This window comes from Mustelus asterias, chromosome 10 (genome assembly GCF_964213995.1).
Source record: "Mustelus asterias chromosome 10, sMusAst1.hap1.1, whole genome shotgun sequence".
NCBI lineage: Eukaryota > Metazoa > Chordata > Chondrichthyes > Carcharhiniformes > Triakidae > Mustelus > Mustelus asterias.
Window position 1 is genome coordinate 14,902,037 of NC_135810.1, and position 17,071 is coordinate 14,919,107.

Consider the following 17,071-nt stretch of genomic DNA (forward strand, 5'->3'; position numbering starts at 1 on the left):
ATATGTTTGGGTGGTGAAATCCGCTCAGGTGGAGTTGCACTGATATGGAAGGAATGCAGCTGAGTTGACCTGAGAGGGAGTGGTGGAATGTGGAAACTCTGCGAGCTGCCACTCTAGTTTTTTTTTAAAGGTGCTTTCTGCTTGCCGGAGATTGCAATGTACCCTCCCTTTTCTCCACCCAGAGGGAGTGAGAGTGTGAGTCAGTGGCACTGGGGTGGAACCCTGTCAATACAGGAACAAATAAGCTAGGGGTTAGCTCTGCCAGCGTTACCTTCACCATTCCTCTTGTCCGCTGACTGGAGCTCGGCAGTATTCGGCATCCTCTGGAAGCAGAGAAGAAACTCCAAAGGGATTCCTTCAGAGAACAAAAAAGCAGACAGGTGAGTACAAGATATTAGTGCTTGTACTTCTCATAATCCAACCTGACACTTTGATAAGATTTGCTCAAAGTTCAATCTGTTTATGCCCTTTTAGCTTGGCTTTAAGTGCGTAAGATATGAAAATGAATCTTGACACCTTTGAAGTGGCTCAAATGACAATATTGGTTTGTCAGAGGAAACAGTGGGTAGTGTCAATGTTAATCCAGCACCTGCTGCTGGATCATTTACTCTGCTGGTTGTAAAAGGTATTTCCCCCTTTTTAAAAAGAAAGGTCATAAATTTTTAGATAAACTTGAAAGCTGTGAAAACCAATGAAGTTATGGAATTCTTAGGACCAGAGTCCTATGTGCAAAACAAATATTTAGTGTAGATGTTACCAGTAGGCTTGTCGAGGAAGCAAAATTTAATTTATCTTTGTGATTGCAACTTCTTGAACACTTTATGGGGAGCTCCATGTTGGAGTCCTTGTTCAGTAGAATAGTATGACTGTAGCCACCTTTCAAATAAGTCCCGTCATGGAAAAGCCTCTACTTTCACATTGGTATTTTCTTAGTCATTTTGGACAGTTGAGGAAATAATTGGAAAGACAGGTAGATAATAGCGGCTTGTGAAATAGTCAGAGAGCTAAAGGTGTTTTTTTATGTGCAGGTGTGTCTGTGGTTGATAAGGCAGAAACAAAAATGTGTTTGAGGACTTTTTTTTTGTGCTGATGATTCATCATGGATTGAGTGGGCATGCACAAGATAACTCAGGCAGAGATGATTTGGGCAGTCAGGTGCCTAACGTGCATTGACAATTGTCATCATGCTTAGAGTCTCCAAATCAATCTGCTGGGAACTCCAGGAGAGCTGAGTTTTCATTTGCCCAATGTGGAGTTAACACCCTTCTTCTGTAGTGGCATGCCTCACCTATCTCTGCTCAGAGATTATAGGCACAGCTGCAAGTAGACATTTCACAAGGGGGGGCGGCATGGCGGCACAGTGGTTAGCTCTGTTGCCTCACAACACCCGGGACCTGGGTTTGATTCCCAGCTCGGTTCACTGTCTGTCCGGAGTTTGCACATTCTCCCCATGTCTGCGTGGGTTTCCTCCGGGTGCTCCAGTTTCCTCTCACAGTCTGAAAGATGTGCTGATTTGGTGCATTGACCTGAACAGGTGCCGGAGTGTGGAGACTAGGGGAATTTCACAGTAACTTTGTTGCAGTGTTAATGTAAGCCTTACTTGAGACTAAAAAATAAACTTTACTTTACTTTAACCTCAAGCGTATAGCAAAGGTACATTAACCATCTAAAATCACATGGCTTGCTGATAAATTCCTTCCTGATTGCTCATCCATGATCACCATATCTGTTTTGGAGTTAGCTTACAGGATTGTATTTGGAACGAATAAGGAAGAATTTTAACTGCAGTAACAACTCTGCCCCTCCAAATCCCAACATTGAGATGGTCAACCATCCTGGAGTGCTGCTTACCTGACTCCTCAAGTATTGGCTGACTGAGTGTGTCACTGAGTAACAAACTGGTTGTAATTTTCTATGACAAAGTCACACCATCTTGGAGCCAACTTGATCCCAAAGTAATCCCATCAGTTACATGTTGAAGATTTATCTTCAGCAAAGGACCTACATGCAGGACGGCTTGTGACGTGTCAGCCACCTTGATGTTGTGGATGGCCAAGTCCCGAGGCAGCGACAGGTTTGCACATCAACACCTGTTCATGATCAAGGACCATATGGAAGAGGCTTCCACCATGAGGCAGATCTCCCACCGGAGCACCGAGAGAAAGATCCGTTCAGATCATCGACCTCTCCCCCTGAAACAGCCTCCAGTTTTGACCATGACTTCACTTCACAACTTGCTTCGCAAGGACATCGATAAACCAGATGGGTCTTCACAACAATTAGATTTTAAATTTCAGATTTTAAAAATTATTTCAAATTTCACCATCTGCCATGGTGGGATTCAAATCCCAGCCCCCAGAGTATTACCCTGGGTCTCTGGCTCTGGGTGCCGGGTGATCCGGTTCCTTCCCACAGTCCAAAGATGTGTAGGTGAGGTGACTAAAAAAGTAGGTCTGGGACTGAGGAGCTGAGAAAGAGGTGCATATTTTTAGGACTAAATGATACAGGCTGTAATTAATGGAAGACTTGTGTTTTTGATTCATACCAAAATGGTATTTTGCAGTCCACTCCTGACAAGGGTTCCATGCCCTTTTTTTCAGTTTAGATAAAACATCATCAACATCACTGCGAATGAGATGTGCTGTGAAACAAATGTAGGTTTACCTATTCCAGAAGAACCGTTTTGGACTTTAGAAGGGTGGAGTATTTTAACTCCTCCGTGTATTGAAAATAAAATACAATGGACACCTAGGAGGCAGTGTAGTTATTCATTTGGTTGGATCCCATTGGATATCAGTCCATAGCCAAACTGTTTTAAATTTGCCAAGTGAGAGGGGAGTGGGGAAGGAGAGGGGAAGAGGGAGATGGAGGGGTGTGCAATCATTTCATAGAATCCCTACAGTGCAGAAGGAGGCCATTCGGCCCATCTGCACCGACCACAATCCCCATAACCCTATTTATTCACCCTACTAACCACCTGACACTAGGGACAATTTAACATGGCCAATCAACCTAACCTGCACATCTTTGGACTGTGGGAGGAAACCGGAGCACCTGGAGGAAACCCACGCAGACACGGGGAGAATGGGCAAACTCAACACAGAGAGTGACCCGAGCCAGGAATCGAACCTGGGTCCCTGGCGCTGTGAGGCAGCAGTGCTAACCACTGTGCCACCGTGCCGCCCCGTTGGGTGCAGGAGAGAGAGGGGATCAGTGGGAGGCGGAGAAGTGGGGGGACACTGGTGGCTACTAACGTGCTGCAGCTCAATGGGCTGTTCTCTTGCTTTTGAGTCCAGCTGGTTGTGGGTTCAAGTTCCACTCCAGGACTTAACAAGCAAATCAAAGTTGACAATCCAATGTGGTGTTGTATTTTGGGTGGGACATTAAACCGAGCTCCTCATCTGCCATGTCAGGTGGGTGTAAAAGATCCCTTGGACTATTTTGAGGAGTTATTTCTGGTATCTTGGCTAATATTTATTCCACAATCAACATCACAAAACAGAGACATTATCACATTGCTTTTCCTGGAGGCTTGCTGTGTGCAAACTTGCTGCTGCCTTTCCTACATAATAACAATGGTCACATTCCAAAAGTCCCTCGCTGGCTGCAATGTGCCTCGGGATGTTCTGTGGTTGTGCACTAGGTGCTATTTAAATGCAAGTCTTCCTTTTTTGACACCATTGTGTTTGTTGATGAGTTGGAGGTGGGCCGAGACTTACAACTAATTGTACTCAAGAGACAGACAGTGCATTTTATAGTCAACAATTTCCATTTACAGAATCTATTCATGAACAGTTTCCATGAACCTCAGCAAACAAAACTATTGTGTAGAATCAGTTCCAGTCATTTCTGGCCGTGTAGTCTCCAGACGTGATTGAAAAGGAAATTATCCATTTGGCTGGAAATAGGTAGCCCACACAACAGGGGTTTCTAATAGCCAATCTCAGGCACCTTCTCTTTCTCTCTCAAGTGAATTGTAAGCATCCAGTAGAAATTCTGATCATGATGCAGATGCATGTAAGGGACAGAAAGGGTTTTTATTCTGTTGCTGGTAGACTAGACACTTGTTGGATAATCAGAAAATAATATAGCTCCAAATCGGAGAATGGACGAGAGATAGATTGATGGCGAAAGATTATAAGAGTAGAGTACCATATTATGCCCAGTATTTAGCTATGAATGTAATCATATTGATTGGAATCCTGTTTCCTTCCTCCTGTTCAAAGATATGCAGGTTAGGTGGATTGACCATGTTAACTTGCCCCTTAGTGACCCAAGATGTGTAAGTTAAGAGAATGGGGCAGAAGGTTGGCCTGGGTAAGATACTCTGTCGGAGAGTCGGTGCAGACTCAATGGGCCGAATGGTCTCCTTCTGCACTGTAGGGATTCCATGATTCTATGATTCTGTTGGGTAGTTGCCAGTTGGCAAGTTTCACTGTAAACTTATATCTATTAACACTACAATGAAGTTACAGGGGAATTTCACAGTAACCTCATTAGTGTTAATGTAAGCCTACTTGTGACACATCAATAAACCTAGATCCTGCCTACTGTTTGCCACACGGTGGCTAGTTGAAGCCTTGTGCGGAGATACAATAAACATGATGGTATGGAAAATGCAGAGTTTTTCACTGGTGCAGGAAATGTTGGCCTAGATTTCAAGCCTGCTAGCTTTGTCTGGAAGAGAGTGGAATAGTGTACTTGGCACTTGGAGCTCCGCTTGTCTCAAAAGGGACTTAAATGCTGGTTGGACCAAACGCAGTATATCTGGTATAATTCTACATACATATAATACCTGTGCAACTGATACTAGCACTGAGTATTCAAGATAGGCAAGTATCCTGCTTATCTTATACAGATATCTCTTAAAAAATGAACAGACATTTATACAGTGCTTTTTATGACTTTAAAATTCCTGAAAGCTTTTCACAAACAATGAAATACTTTTTGCAATTCAGGAACGACAGTGTGCATCACTTATTTCTTTCCTGTTTGTATCCACAATCCAGCAACAAGATGAATGTCCAAATGATCTGTTTTGGTGGTGATTGATCAGGGATAGATATTGCCCAGGACATTTCAGTAGCGTTCTCCTACTCTTTGAGTAGTGCGTGGGTTCTTCTACATCTGCCTCAGATGACAGTAAGGGCTTCAGTATAGCATCTTCCACATCTGAAAAACGGTGCAATTTTAAAATATTATTCATGAATGTTGGTATCACAGGCAAGGCGAGCATTTATTGCCTATCCCTAATTGCCCTCCTTATTTAGTTTTGTTAACTCCATCCTTAAAGTTACAAAGCCAGTGCTCAGAGTGGACTAGGCAAACACAAATCCATTCCTTGCTTGCTCCAAAAAACAAATTCAAAACCCAATTGAATTCAGTAAGAAGTCTCACAACACCAGGTTAAAGTCTAATAGGTTTATTTGGAATCACGAGCTTTCGGAGCGCTGCTCCTTTCAGGTGACTCACCTGATGAAGGAGCAGTGCTCCAAAAGCTCGTGATTCCAAATAAACCTGTTGGACATTAACCTGGTGTTGTGAGACTTCTTACTGTGCCCACCCCAGTCCAACGCCGGCATCTCCACATCAATTGAATCCAATTCGTGGTGCCCATAAAGTAGACAAACAAAATCCAAGCTGACAAGATGAGGCATTGCACCCCATCTTCGGCTTGATCTGACACAAAAAGGCTCGAATTGTCCTTGTGAAGGCCAAGGTAAGCCATCGTTTGACAGCTCAGTGGCTTGCTAAGCCATTTCAGAGTGCAGTTAGAAGTCAACCACATTGCTGTAAGTCTGGAGACACATGTAGTCTGGTGGGTTTCCTTCTGAATTGGGACACTGGTGAAGCAGATGAGTTTTTACAACAACTAATGGTCACCTTCACTCACCAGCCCTGCACTCGACATGTATTGAATTCATTTTAAATTCCCCCAGCTACTGTGGTGAAGTTTGATCTTTGCCAAATCAACAATCCCACTAGTCCAATAACATAACAATTATGTTATCATCCTTGACCCTTTCGAAAGATAAGCATGGTTAAATCTGCTGCAATTAGAAATACACAGCTGATAATGAACTTAAAAGATATAGCAGGGAAGTGTTGCATTATGAAGCATTTCAGTCAAAACCCTGTCAATTTGTAGTTTTAATTAATCAATGTTCCTTTGTAATTAATGCAAACACATCCAACTTACCTCCTGATCTTTGGCCACCAGGTGCGGAGGGAGGGAGAAAAGAAGATCTTCTCATGGGCCTGAACAACCTGGTCATTAATAGGTCCAGGGGATCATCCATCCTGACAATCTCCCTCTCCTACATGGGTGGCACGGTGGCACAGTGGTTAACACCGCTGCCTCACAGCACCGGGGTTCAATCCCGGCCTCGGGTCACTATCTGTGTGGAGTTTGCACGTTCTCCCCGTGCCCGCGTTGTTTTCCTCTGGGTGCTGCGGTTTCCTCCCACAGTGCAAAGATGTGCGGGTTAAATTGATTGGCCGTGCTAAATTTCCCCTTAGTGTCAGGGGGATTAGCAGGGTAAACGTGTGGAGTTACGGGAATAGGGCCTGGGTGGGATTTTGATTGGTGTAGACTTGATGGGCTGAATGGCCTCCTTCTGCACTGTAGGGATTCTATGGCTATATCAATGCTGGGTGTCCCTAGAAAGGGAGCTCATGGTGTTTGCTGGCACGGTCGAGGCCTCCGTACCCCCAGTGGGCACTATGGGGTGGGGGGGGGGGGGGGGGTGGCTGGGGTGCTTTATCAAGCTCTTTAGTCACACATTGTTTCGCTGTTTTAAGTTTCCTTTGCGATTCTGTTTACTTTGATGCAATATCCCTTTAAGGGAGCTGCCTTTTAATTTTACTCCTTAATTTGTTGATTTAGTATATTTGGTTCATCCAGAAGAAGCACAAATTACCATGATCCAAGCTGAGGACAAACCCAACAGAATTTAATAACAGGGTAATAATAACAGAATAAAAATCACCAAGTTGATTAGAATTAATGAAAGAATTGCATTGGTTATTAGAATAGGAGAATAAAGGTGTAACCATGAGCGCCATTCAGGTGTGCATACAGCCCCACCCAAAACTTGCACAACCGGTTTAAATAATTTGCAAACACACACAAACACCCTGTTTTAAGTTTTCATTTTAAAGAAGCAGCTTCTTCCCACCCAGATAACTTAACAGCAGCGTTACTCATATTAATTGGATGTAAGTAAAATCCCTCAATTTGATGTCACTGGCTGGAAGGAGTTTCAGGTGAAACCAGTCCTGAAGACAAAGTAAGATATGTGAGCAGCGCAATGAGTCTTAAACGTGTGTTTTAAGTGTCAGCGTATTAACTAATGAGCCTTTTCCAATATTCCTCGGGGTTTAAGAAAATGAGTTTCAGGTTGTGACTCCTCAACACAGTTTCACTTCCCTCTTTTCAGTGTTTTTGTGCGCCTCTGATCCTTCTGCTATTTATTTAAGCAAGCTTATATTAACACTGCAATGAAGTTACTGTGAAAATGTCCTAGTCGCCACACTCCAGTGCCTGTTCAGGTACACTAAGGGAGAATTTAGCATGGTCAATGCACCTAACCAGCACGTCAGACTGTGGGAGGAAAGCGGAGCACCCGGAGGAAACCCACCCACACGGGGCAAACGTGCAGACTCCGCACACAGTGACCCAAGCCAGGAATCGAACCCAGGTCCCTGGCGCTGTGAGGTGGCACTGCTAACCACTGTGCCACTGTACAGGGGCAATTGAAAGTGACTCATGTTTTCTCTGCTTCTGATTCCACTTTGGATTATTGGAATATTAGCTCCTTGGAACCATTGAAAGTGCAGATCTTCTGAATCCTATATCGAGGCAAAAAGCTCAGGGAATTTAACATTATTTTTCATGAGAGGTAAATACATCTTTAAACACAAGCCATTGTTCTACGTCTTGCCCTAGTTTTAGAGTTGACAAACAAAGCTATTTTTAATCTAAAGGTAGAGGATCAATTGTTCAACAGTCTGGTGATACAGCAAAGGCAAGTTTTAAGTTTCAGTTCTCTTAAGTGTCTAAGATCACTGCCACTCTATTCAAAGAACAATTAATTACTGTAAGTGTCATCCAGGTTTTGTGATGGAGAAACATTAACTCGATACGTAATGTAATGCAGAACTGTGTTATAACAATGATAGTTCCTCTTAAATTGTTTCATTTGAATGTTGAACATTTATACGCAGTGAATTAGATTGTTGAGGCAAATGTTCCTGCAGTAGGACGTCATAGAATCCTACAGTGCAGAAGGAGGCCATTGAGCCCATCGAGTCTGCACTGACCATAATCCCACCCAAGCCCTATCCCTATAACCCCATGTATTTACCCTAGCTAATTCCCCTAAGGACACACTAAGGGCCAATCCACCTCACCAGCTCGCCTTTTGGACTGTGGGAGGAAACTGGAGCACCCGGAGGAAACCCATGCAGACACGGGGGGAACATTTTGCGGCATGTACCATGAGTTAGACATTTTCCTGCTTCAGCTTGCCAAACTATGGCATTTGGGTAGTGTCTTTAATGTAATAAAGTGTCCCAAGGTATTATAAAACAAAGAATAACATTGAACCATTTGAGGAGATATTAGGCCATTTGACCTGAGACTTGGTCAAAAAGGTAGGTTTTAAAGGAGTGTCTTAAAGCAGGAAAGCGAGGTAGAGAGGTGGAGAGGTGAAGGAAGGGAATTCCAGAGCTTTGAGCCTTGGCAACTGAAGGCATGACTACCAACAATAGAAGAATTATAATTGGGGATGCGCAGATATCTCGGAGGGTTATGGGGATGGAGAAGATTACAGAGATAGGGAGGGGCAAGGCCATGGTAGAATATGAACACTCAAACTAGTAATCTCAAGCATTATTTGAATTTGCTGGAAGAGCGAATGGATAATGATACAGTGATGGCATCCAAAGATGTGCAGGGTAGTAGATTGGCCATACTAAATTGCTCCTTAGTGTCCCAAAATATGCTAGTTAAGGGGATTAGCGGGGTAAATGCATGGGATTATGAGAATAGGGTGGGGTGTGGGCCTGGGTAAAATACTCTGTTGGAGAATGGGTGAGAACTCGATGGGCTGAATGGTCTCCTTCTGCACTGTAGAGATTCTATGATTCTATGGCACCTAGAACCTTGAGGCACAATGAAATCGGCAATCTATTCCTTTGTCTAATATGATTTAAGGATTGGGAAAAATGACGGATATGGAAATAGGGGTGAACTATTGTCAAATGAGGTTTACAAAGAGAAATAAAGTGAGTGGAAGAAGATTGGATGAAGAAAGAGAGAAAAAAGAATTACAAGGAAAAAGTAAGAAAAAATGTAAACCATTCAAATATTGAGTTTCTAAAAATCTCTAAGGATTTGCTGGAGTCAAGTTTAAATGGTTCCCTTTCTGGATTGGAGAGATTGATTGCGATGTTAGTAACAGTGACCATGTTACGCAAGCGGTACCCATGCTGTTCATGATGATCCGTCACCTAATGTGACGTCTTAATGGTAATTAATGTACAAGTGTTGCAAGTTCTAAGGGGGAGACACCAATGTGCATGAGGCCATTAACAAAATGGCATAAATTGACCAGAAAATTTGAGAGGTTTGCAATTTATGGAATATTTCTTATTCCCCTGAACTTGCTAACAGTTTTATGCATCAATAATGGCATATGTTATGAACTCAATGTTATTTTCTTCCAGAAACTTTGTCCCATCCAGTAATATCACCATCATCATCATGTGTGCTCTGCTTGGAGTTCCTTGGCTTGTAGTAACCTTTCCATGTCTTTCTATCCTTGTGCCAGTCCAAAGATGGGTGGGTTAGGTGGATTGGCCATGCTAAATTGACTCATGTATCGGGGGAATTAGCAGGGTAAATGTGTGGGGTTACTGGAATAGGGCCTGGGTGGGATTGTGGTCGGTACAGACTCGATGGGCTGACTGGCCTCCTTCTGTACTGGAGGGGTTCTATGATTCTTCTTTGATGATTTTCATTTTTCAATAACTTACTTCAGTTGACAAGCTACCCAACAGTGATATTCTCTTCCTTTCTCTTCCTCTTTTTCTTTGAAGTCTTCCTTCCATAATGTTTCTTACTAATCTGCTTCCTCTCGTGATGTGCCCACCCAGTCTCAGTGCTTTTTTGCTGATTGCGTTCAGCAAATTCGTTTACTTATTCTCTTTGGCACCTCATCATTTGTCACTTTTTTCTGCCCAGATCCGTTCCATTCTCATCTACATTTCTGAGCTGTTTAACTTCTCTTTCAGTGAAGTCCAAGTCTCACCCCCACACAGAACAACACTCCAAATCAGGTTTCTTCACCAGTCGCTTCTTGAGTTGTGCATTCAGCTTTCCGATTAGTGACTGTCTCATCTTACCAAACACAGTATCTCCCACAGCAATACTCGTTCTTGTTTCTTGTTGTGCCTTCCATCTTCAGATTTACTTATTAAATACTTGAATTCTTGAACCTTTTCTTGTCCTTTTTCTTGCAATGAATTTATGAATATTTTTTGGGAATTTGTAATTTGAAAAGGAGTTTGACAAGAGGGTTATTTATCACCAGTCCTCTTCAATGTGTATGCAGAAGCAATGATCAAAGAAGTGATTGAAGACGTGAAATCTGCCATTAAGATTGTGGGAGTGGAGGGGGTGTTGGGGATGACAACATCGGTTAGATTTGAATATGACTAGCAGCAAACAAGGAAGAAGGATTACAAGAACCAATAGATAGATAAGTAGCAACAAGCATGATCCTTGGAATTAAAGTGAATGTTGACAGAAACTAACATAGAAACAGAAACACAGAAGATAGGAGCAGGAGGAGGCCATTTGGCCCTTCGAGCCTGCTCCACCATTCATTACGATCATGGCTGATCATTCAACTCAATAGCCTAATCCTACTTTCTCCTCATAACCTTTGATCCCATTCACTCCAAGTGCTATATCCAGCCGCCTCTTGAAAACATTCAATGTTTTGGCATCAACTACTTCCTGTGGTAATGAATTCCACAGGCTCACCACTCTTTGGGTGAAGAAATGTCTCCTTATCTCCGTCCTAAATGGTCTACCCAAATCCTCAGACTGTGATCCCTGGTTCTGGACTCCCCCACCATTGGTAATATCCTTCCTGCATCTACTCTGTCTAGTCCTGTTAACATTTCATAAGTCTCTATGAAATCCCCCCTCATTCGTCTGAACTCCAGTGAAAACAATCCTAACCTAGTCAATCTCTCTTCATAAATCAGTCCCGCCATCCCCAGAATCAGGCTGGTAAACCTTCGCTGCACTCCCTCGAGAGCAAGAACACCCTTCCTCAGAAAAGGAGACCAAAACTGCAAATTTCAAAATCAACAAGAAATATTCATATGTTCATGGTGGAAAAGAACCAGGGCAAGTGTAATTGCTGGAATAATTCAGTTTCTATCCAAATCGAAGCCTTATAAGCAGGGAGAGGATTGGCGACACCAAGTTGAGTATTTGATTGTCAATTTCACCGAGGAGTGAAATGTCATTGTGTAAAGGTACATGTGTAAATGATACAATTTATAACCTCCACCTAGAAACTCTTTTCTTAACCGATTGCATGGAACTAGAATCTGAATCACTGCCCTAACTGGTTTAGATATTGACAGTTTATGATGTGACTCAGAACTTCTCACTTTGTTTCATGGGCGACAGAAAAGTTGGCCGTGAGATTCACCTGGGACAGTTGTGCAACGTGAGCAATAGTGTCTCAGCAGCCCTTATGACACAGGGGTTCCTTATCCGCTGACGGGACATGGAGAAGTAAGAAGGGCAGAGTATAAAACTGGCTGCCCATGCCCTATAATAAAAGCCAAATACAGTGGATGTTGGAAAATGGACATCTGGAAAAACCCAGCAGGTCTGGCAGCATCTGTGGAGAGAGAAACAGAGTTGATGGCTGGAATTTTACCACCCCGCCCGCTACGGGAATCGGAGTACGCAAGGGGTGGACAAGGGAAAAGTCCGTTGACCTCGGGCGGGATTTTACGGCTTCGGGATGAGTGAAAATGACTCTTCTTCAGAATCTATTCAATTCAAAGTGTGAACTCCATTTCTCTCTCCACAGATGCTGGAGTATTTCCAGCACTTTGGCATCAATGGCTAAACAATTTTCACCCGCTTCTTAAATAATTCAGTCTTCCTTATCCACGCAAACGATAAACCGTCCATTATTTAGTCAATCTCTCTTCATAAATCAGTCCCGCCAACCCCAGAATCAGGCTGGTAAACCTTCACTGCACTCCCTCGAGAGCAAGAACACCCTTCCTCAGAAAAGGAGACCAAAACGGCACGGTAGCACAGTGGTTAGCACTGCTGCTTCACAGCTCCAGGGTCCTGGGTTCGATTCCCGGCTCGGGTCACTGTCTGTGTGGAGTTTGCACATTCTCCTTGTGTCTGCGTGGGTTTCCTCCGGGTGCTCCGGTTTCCTCCCACAGTCCAAAGATGTGCGGGTTAGGTTGATTGGCCAGGTTAAAAATTGCCCCTTAGTGTCCTGGGATGCGTAGGTTAGAGGGATTAGTGGGTAAAATATGTGGGGGTAGGGCCTGGGTGGGATTGTGGTCGGTGTAAACTCGATGGGCCGAATGGCCTCCTTCTGCACTGTAGGGTTTCTATGATCTTAAGCTGGACAGCATCTGAACAAAGTAACAAAAGTTGAGTTTCCTTTGAGAGCATGTAATCATTTCACGATGAAAGGTGAAATTGATCTTCAGTGGCACTGCAAAATAAGCAATGATGCATTAATAGCTCACGTCATATTCCACCTGTTATTCTCCATTGATAAAAATTGCAAGTATTTTAAGTAGTGAAACGTAACACAGTGCAATACTTCATTCACACCAGCCAGGAAAATAAAACATTCCTGCTCTTTTAGTTGATTTCTTTAACTTATATGTTTTTCAATAGCCTGTTTAAGTCTGAACAATGATTAAGTGAGTGCTGACGACAGCTTGCACGGACCGCAACATAAAACAATCATGTAATATAATGAGGAGAGAGTGACATGTTCTTGATATATCCATTAATTCAGCTACCCATCTCAACAGAATTCCTCATTGCCGTTTGATTACACATCTCAATGTTGAAACAGGTCAGGTTTTTGTGAAATTCAGCCCTGGGGTGTGGGTATTGCTGGCAAGGCTTATTTTTGCCCTCCCTGGTTGCCCCGCAGTGGTTTCCATTTTTACAGTCTGTCTGTGTGGGAGGAGGGATATTCTTAGGTAGGGAATTGCAGGAAGTTGACCTAGTTTGACAATTGAGGAACAATGATACATGTCCCAGTCAGAAGAGTGTGTGACTTGTAGAAATTGGAGTTGATAAGTCTTCTCTTGCCTTGTCCTTCCAATGTGGTGGAGGTCACTGTCTTGGGATGTGCTGCTGAAGAAGCATTGGTAAATGTCTGCAGTGCATCCTGTAGCTAGTACACACTGCAGCCATTATACGTCAATACTGGAGGGAATTGGTGTTAAAACCAATGTATGGGGTGTCAATCTATTTGATTGCTTTGTTCTGGATGTTATTGAGCTTTTTGAGTGTTGTTGGAGTTGCACCCATCCAGGAAAATGTGTGTACTCAATTACACTCCTGGCCCATGCCCCCTGTATAATGAAGGGGCTTTGTAAAGTCAGGAAACGAGTTATTCATAGTGAAATTGTGAGTCTCTGATCTGCAACAATGTCCAGGCATTAACATGGATTTGCAGTTCAGTTTTCAGTCAAGGGTGGGTTCTTGGATGTTGATGGCTCCAAAGCCACAAGTCTTCATGAGATCCAGAGTCAACGAGGAGGACTATCATCAGACTGTATGTCGCTATGCTCCTACTGTTTGTCCTGCTGGTGTGATAAAATATAGTAAGAGCTTTAACAACACTAGGGTTAAACTCCACATCGTGATAAAATATATCCAGGGATGGTGATGAAGAAGTCTGAGACATTGACTGATTCTGATGTCAGGTTAATATTGACTAACTTTTGAGGGACCTCTCTCTCAACTTTGGAGCCAGACTCAAATGTTAGTGAGCAGGATTTTGCGAGATCGCCTTGGCTGAATGTGCTGTCATTGTGTCTTAATTTGATACCAAGGTTGCAGCCAAGTGATCTGCCCATTTTTATTCTTATTCTCTTTCCTAGTGGTTTGATATGACTGAGGAGCTTGCTAGACCATTTCAAAGGAACAGTCAACCATGCTGGTGTGGGGTGTCAGCCTCATAAAGGCCAGGCTAGTTAAAGATGGGAAGTATCCTACCCTAAGGGACATGTGAAAACCAATTTTTCAGTATGAACCATCCAGTTTATAACTCAAGTGAACCATTCCCTTGGTAATTGTTTCACCCTTCTGCCCCTGAGTCTGCTCCTATAAGATGGGTATAAAGGGTTGAGCAGAAAAGGATACAAGCATTTTTAGTTGTTTAATTGGAAATGTCAACCTTACATTTTGTGTTGTGGGTGACAGCTTGCTATGTGAAGACTGGTTACCAATGTACGTTGTTTCTACTGACAATCAATTCATCATTATCCAACTACTTTGTCCAACAGGACAGTCAGAAAAAGTTTATCACCTTAGATCCATTACGAGAATTTATAATTATTAACTGTCTTCAAAATACCGTGGAATGAATTACTGTATCTATTCTTCTTCTGTCCATTTCAGCATTAAAATACTACTCTGACTCACATTAATCCAATAACAAAAAGGATATATCAAAGGGAATTGAGTCAAGGAAAGACATACATTTCTGCAGCACTTTTTGCAACTTTCCAATGTCCCAAAGTGGTTTCCAGCTAATTAAATACTGTTGAGGTATAGTCACTGTTGTAAGGTAGGAATGTAGCAACTGAATTACACAGAGCAAACTCCCTCAAACAGCGATGTGGTAATGGTAATACTCTGTTTATTGTTATCATGATCAGGATATAAATATTGGCCAGGGCACGAGGAACAAATCCCCTGTGCTTCAGAATAGTGTCATTGGATTTTTTTAAACATCCTCTCATTTGAAAATGGGCTCCGCTGACAGTGCAGCACTGGAATGAACCGGAACTGTCAGCCTAGATTTTTGTGCTCAGTACTTTGGAGTGAGACCTGAACCCACAGCCTCCTGACTCAAAAGTGAGAATTCTACCAGTTGAACCACAGCGGAGACTAGAATCATAGAATCCCTATAGTGCAGAAACAGGCCATTCGGCCCATCAAGCCTGCACCAACAACAATCCCACCCAGACCCTATTCCCATAACCCCAGGTATTTACCCTGCTAATCCCCCTGACACTAAGTGGCAATTTAGCATGGCCAATCAACTTTGCCCCCACATCTTTGGACTGTGGGAGGAAACTGGAGCACCCGGAGGAAACCCACGCAGACACAGGGAAAATGTGCAAACTCCACACAGACAGTTGCCCGAGGTTGGAATTTAACCCGGGTCCTTGGCGCCGTGAGGCAACAGTGTTAATCACTGTGCCACCGTGCTACCCTAGAATCGTAGAATCCATTAAATCCCCATAGTACAGTCAGAGGCCATTCAGCCCATTGAGTCTGCACCGACTTTCCAACAGCGCACCTTACCCAAGTCCATACCCCACCCTATCCCCGTAATCCTGCGCATTTACCATGACTAATCCACCTAACCTGCACAACTTTGGACTGCTGCAAGAAATTCCTTTTAATGTATTTTAAGGGCCAATCGGAGGCTCCCCAAATGTTAGATCTCTATGTGGTTCTTCTAATGTCATGCACAAGAAATGTGTTTGGTTGAGACTTACTCCCATGCACTGAGCGCTTGGGCACATAACTAAAAAGGTTTTCTGAATGCTTTTGACACAATGCTTGTACATTAATTCTGAAAAATCAGTCAACATGGGCAAACATTTGTGTGCGTATCAGACATACAGAATTGCAGTGATATTTATCCAGGACTTGTTGCATTACCTAGCTTGAAATTGACGTGTAAACTTTGATTTCCGGAGTTTTGCAGAAACATATACCTTTGTTTGTGTTCAGAATATCCGGTCTGTATGCAAAACACTGAACAGTTTTTTCATGACATAGAAAGGGTGATTATATGGATAACATTTGAGTATTGGACTCTGAAGGTACACAGACAATATTGGAAACGGGAGATAAAATTGAATAACAGTCACCTGATGTTCTTCCTGTAATGTGATATCATAGAATCATAGAATCCTACAGTGCAGAAGGAGGCCATTCAGCTCATCGAGTCTGCACTGACCACACACTCATCCAGACCCTATCCCCGTAACCCCATGCATTTACCCTAGCTAGTCCCCCTGTCACTAAGAGGCAATTTAGCATGGCCAATCCACCTAACTCACACATCTTTGGACTGTGGGAGGAAACCGGAACACCCGGAGGAAACCCATGCAGACACAGGGAGAATTTGCAAACTCCACACAAACAGTGACCCAAGCTGGGGATCGAATCCAGGTCCCTGGCGCTGTAAGGCAGCAGTGCTAACCACTGTGCCACCGTGCCACCGTGCTGCCCACAGAGATATACAGAGATAGTTGGCAATGTATCGCGACACCTCAGGTAAAACACAGGTAACTCTCCAAGAGTTCATACAATGCTGCCTAAAGTTCAGACAATGCTGACATTATAATTCAGACAATGCTAACACTCCCTAAACAAAATACAGTGCTGATGCCCCAAACAGCTCAGTCAATGCATAGCATGAACTGCCCAGCCATTTAGACAATGCACAATTCTAAATTTGGAAGTAGTAACAATCAATGTTAACAGTAGAGGCACCAACACTGCTAGCACACAGTTAGTCATTAGAAGCAGCTGCCTGCCTATGCCAGCTTGAGTCCCAACCATATTGGGCTTTGGCTCAAAGAACTATTGTGTGTTTTCCAAAAGCCCTGTGTACTGTCTGCAGCAGTTGGTAAAGGAAATCTTAATGGTGACAGAAAAGCTGAATCGTTGTTCACAGGGGAAACATATGACCAGTACTACTGTTGATGCTGACGTGTTGTTCTTGCTGGAGGAGGTTGACCAAAG

The 17,071-nt window shown here is 43.2% G+C and overlaps 1 protein-coding gene across 10 annotated transcripts in view; it reads left to right on the forward strand.

Annotated features, from left to right (window-relative positions):
- The first annotated feature begins 240 nt into the window (after positions 1–240).
- Positions 241–17,071, forward strand: part of scel (sciellin) — a 96,876-nt gene continuing 80,045 nt past the window's right edge. For all 10 annotated transcript variants that reach the window (XM_078221622.1, XM_078221627.1, XM_078221624.1 and 7 more), the window contains exon 1: positions 241–380. The gene's annotated coding sequence lies outside the window, so the exon portion shown is untranslated. The remainder of the gene's footprint in view (positions 381–17,071) is intronic.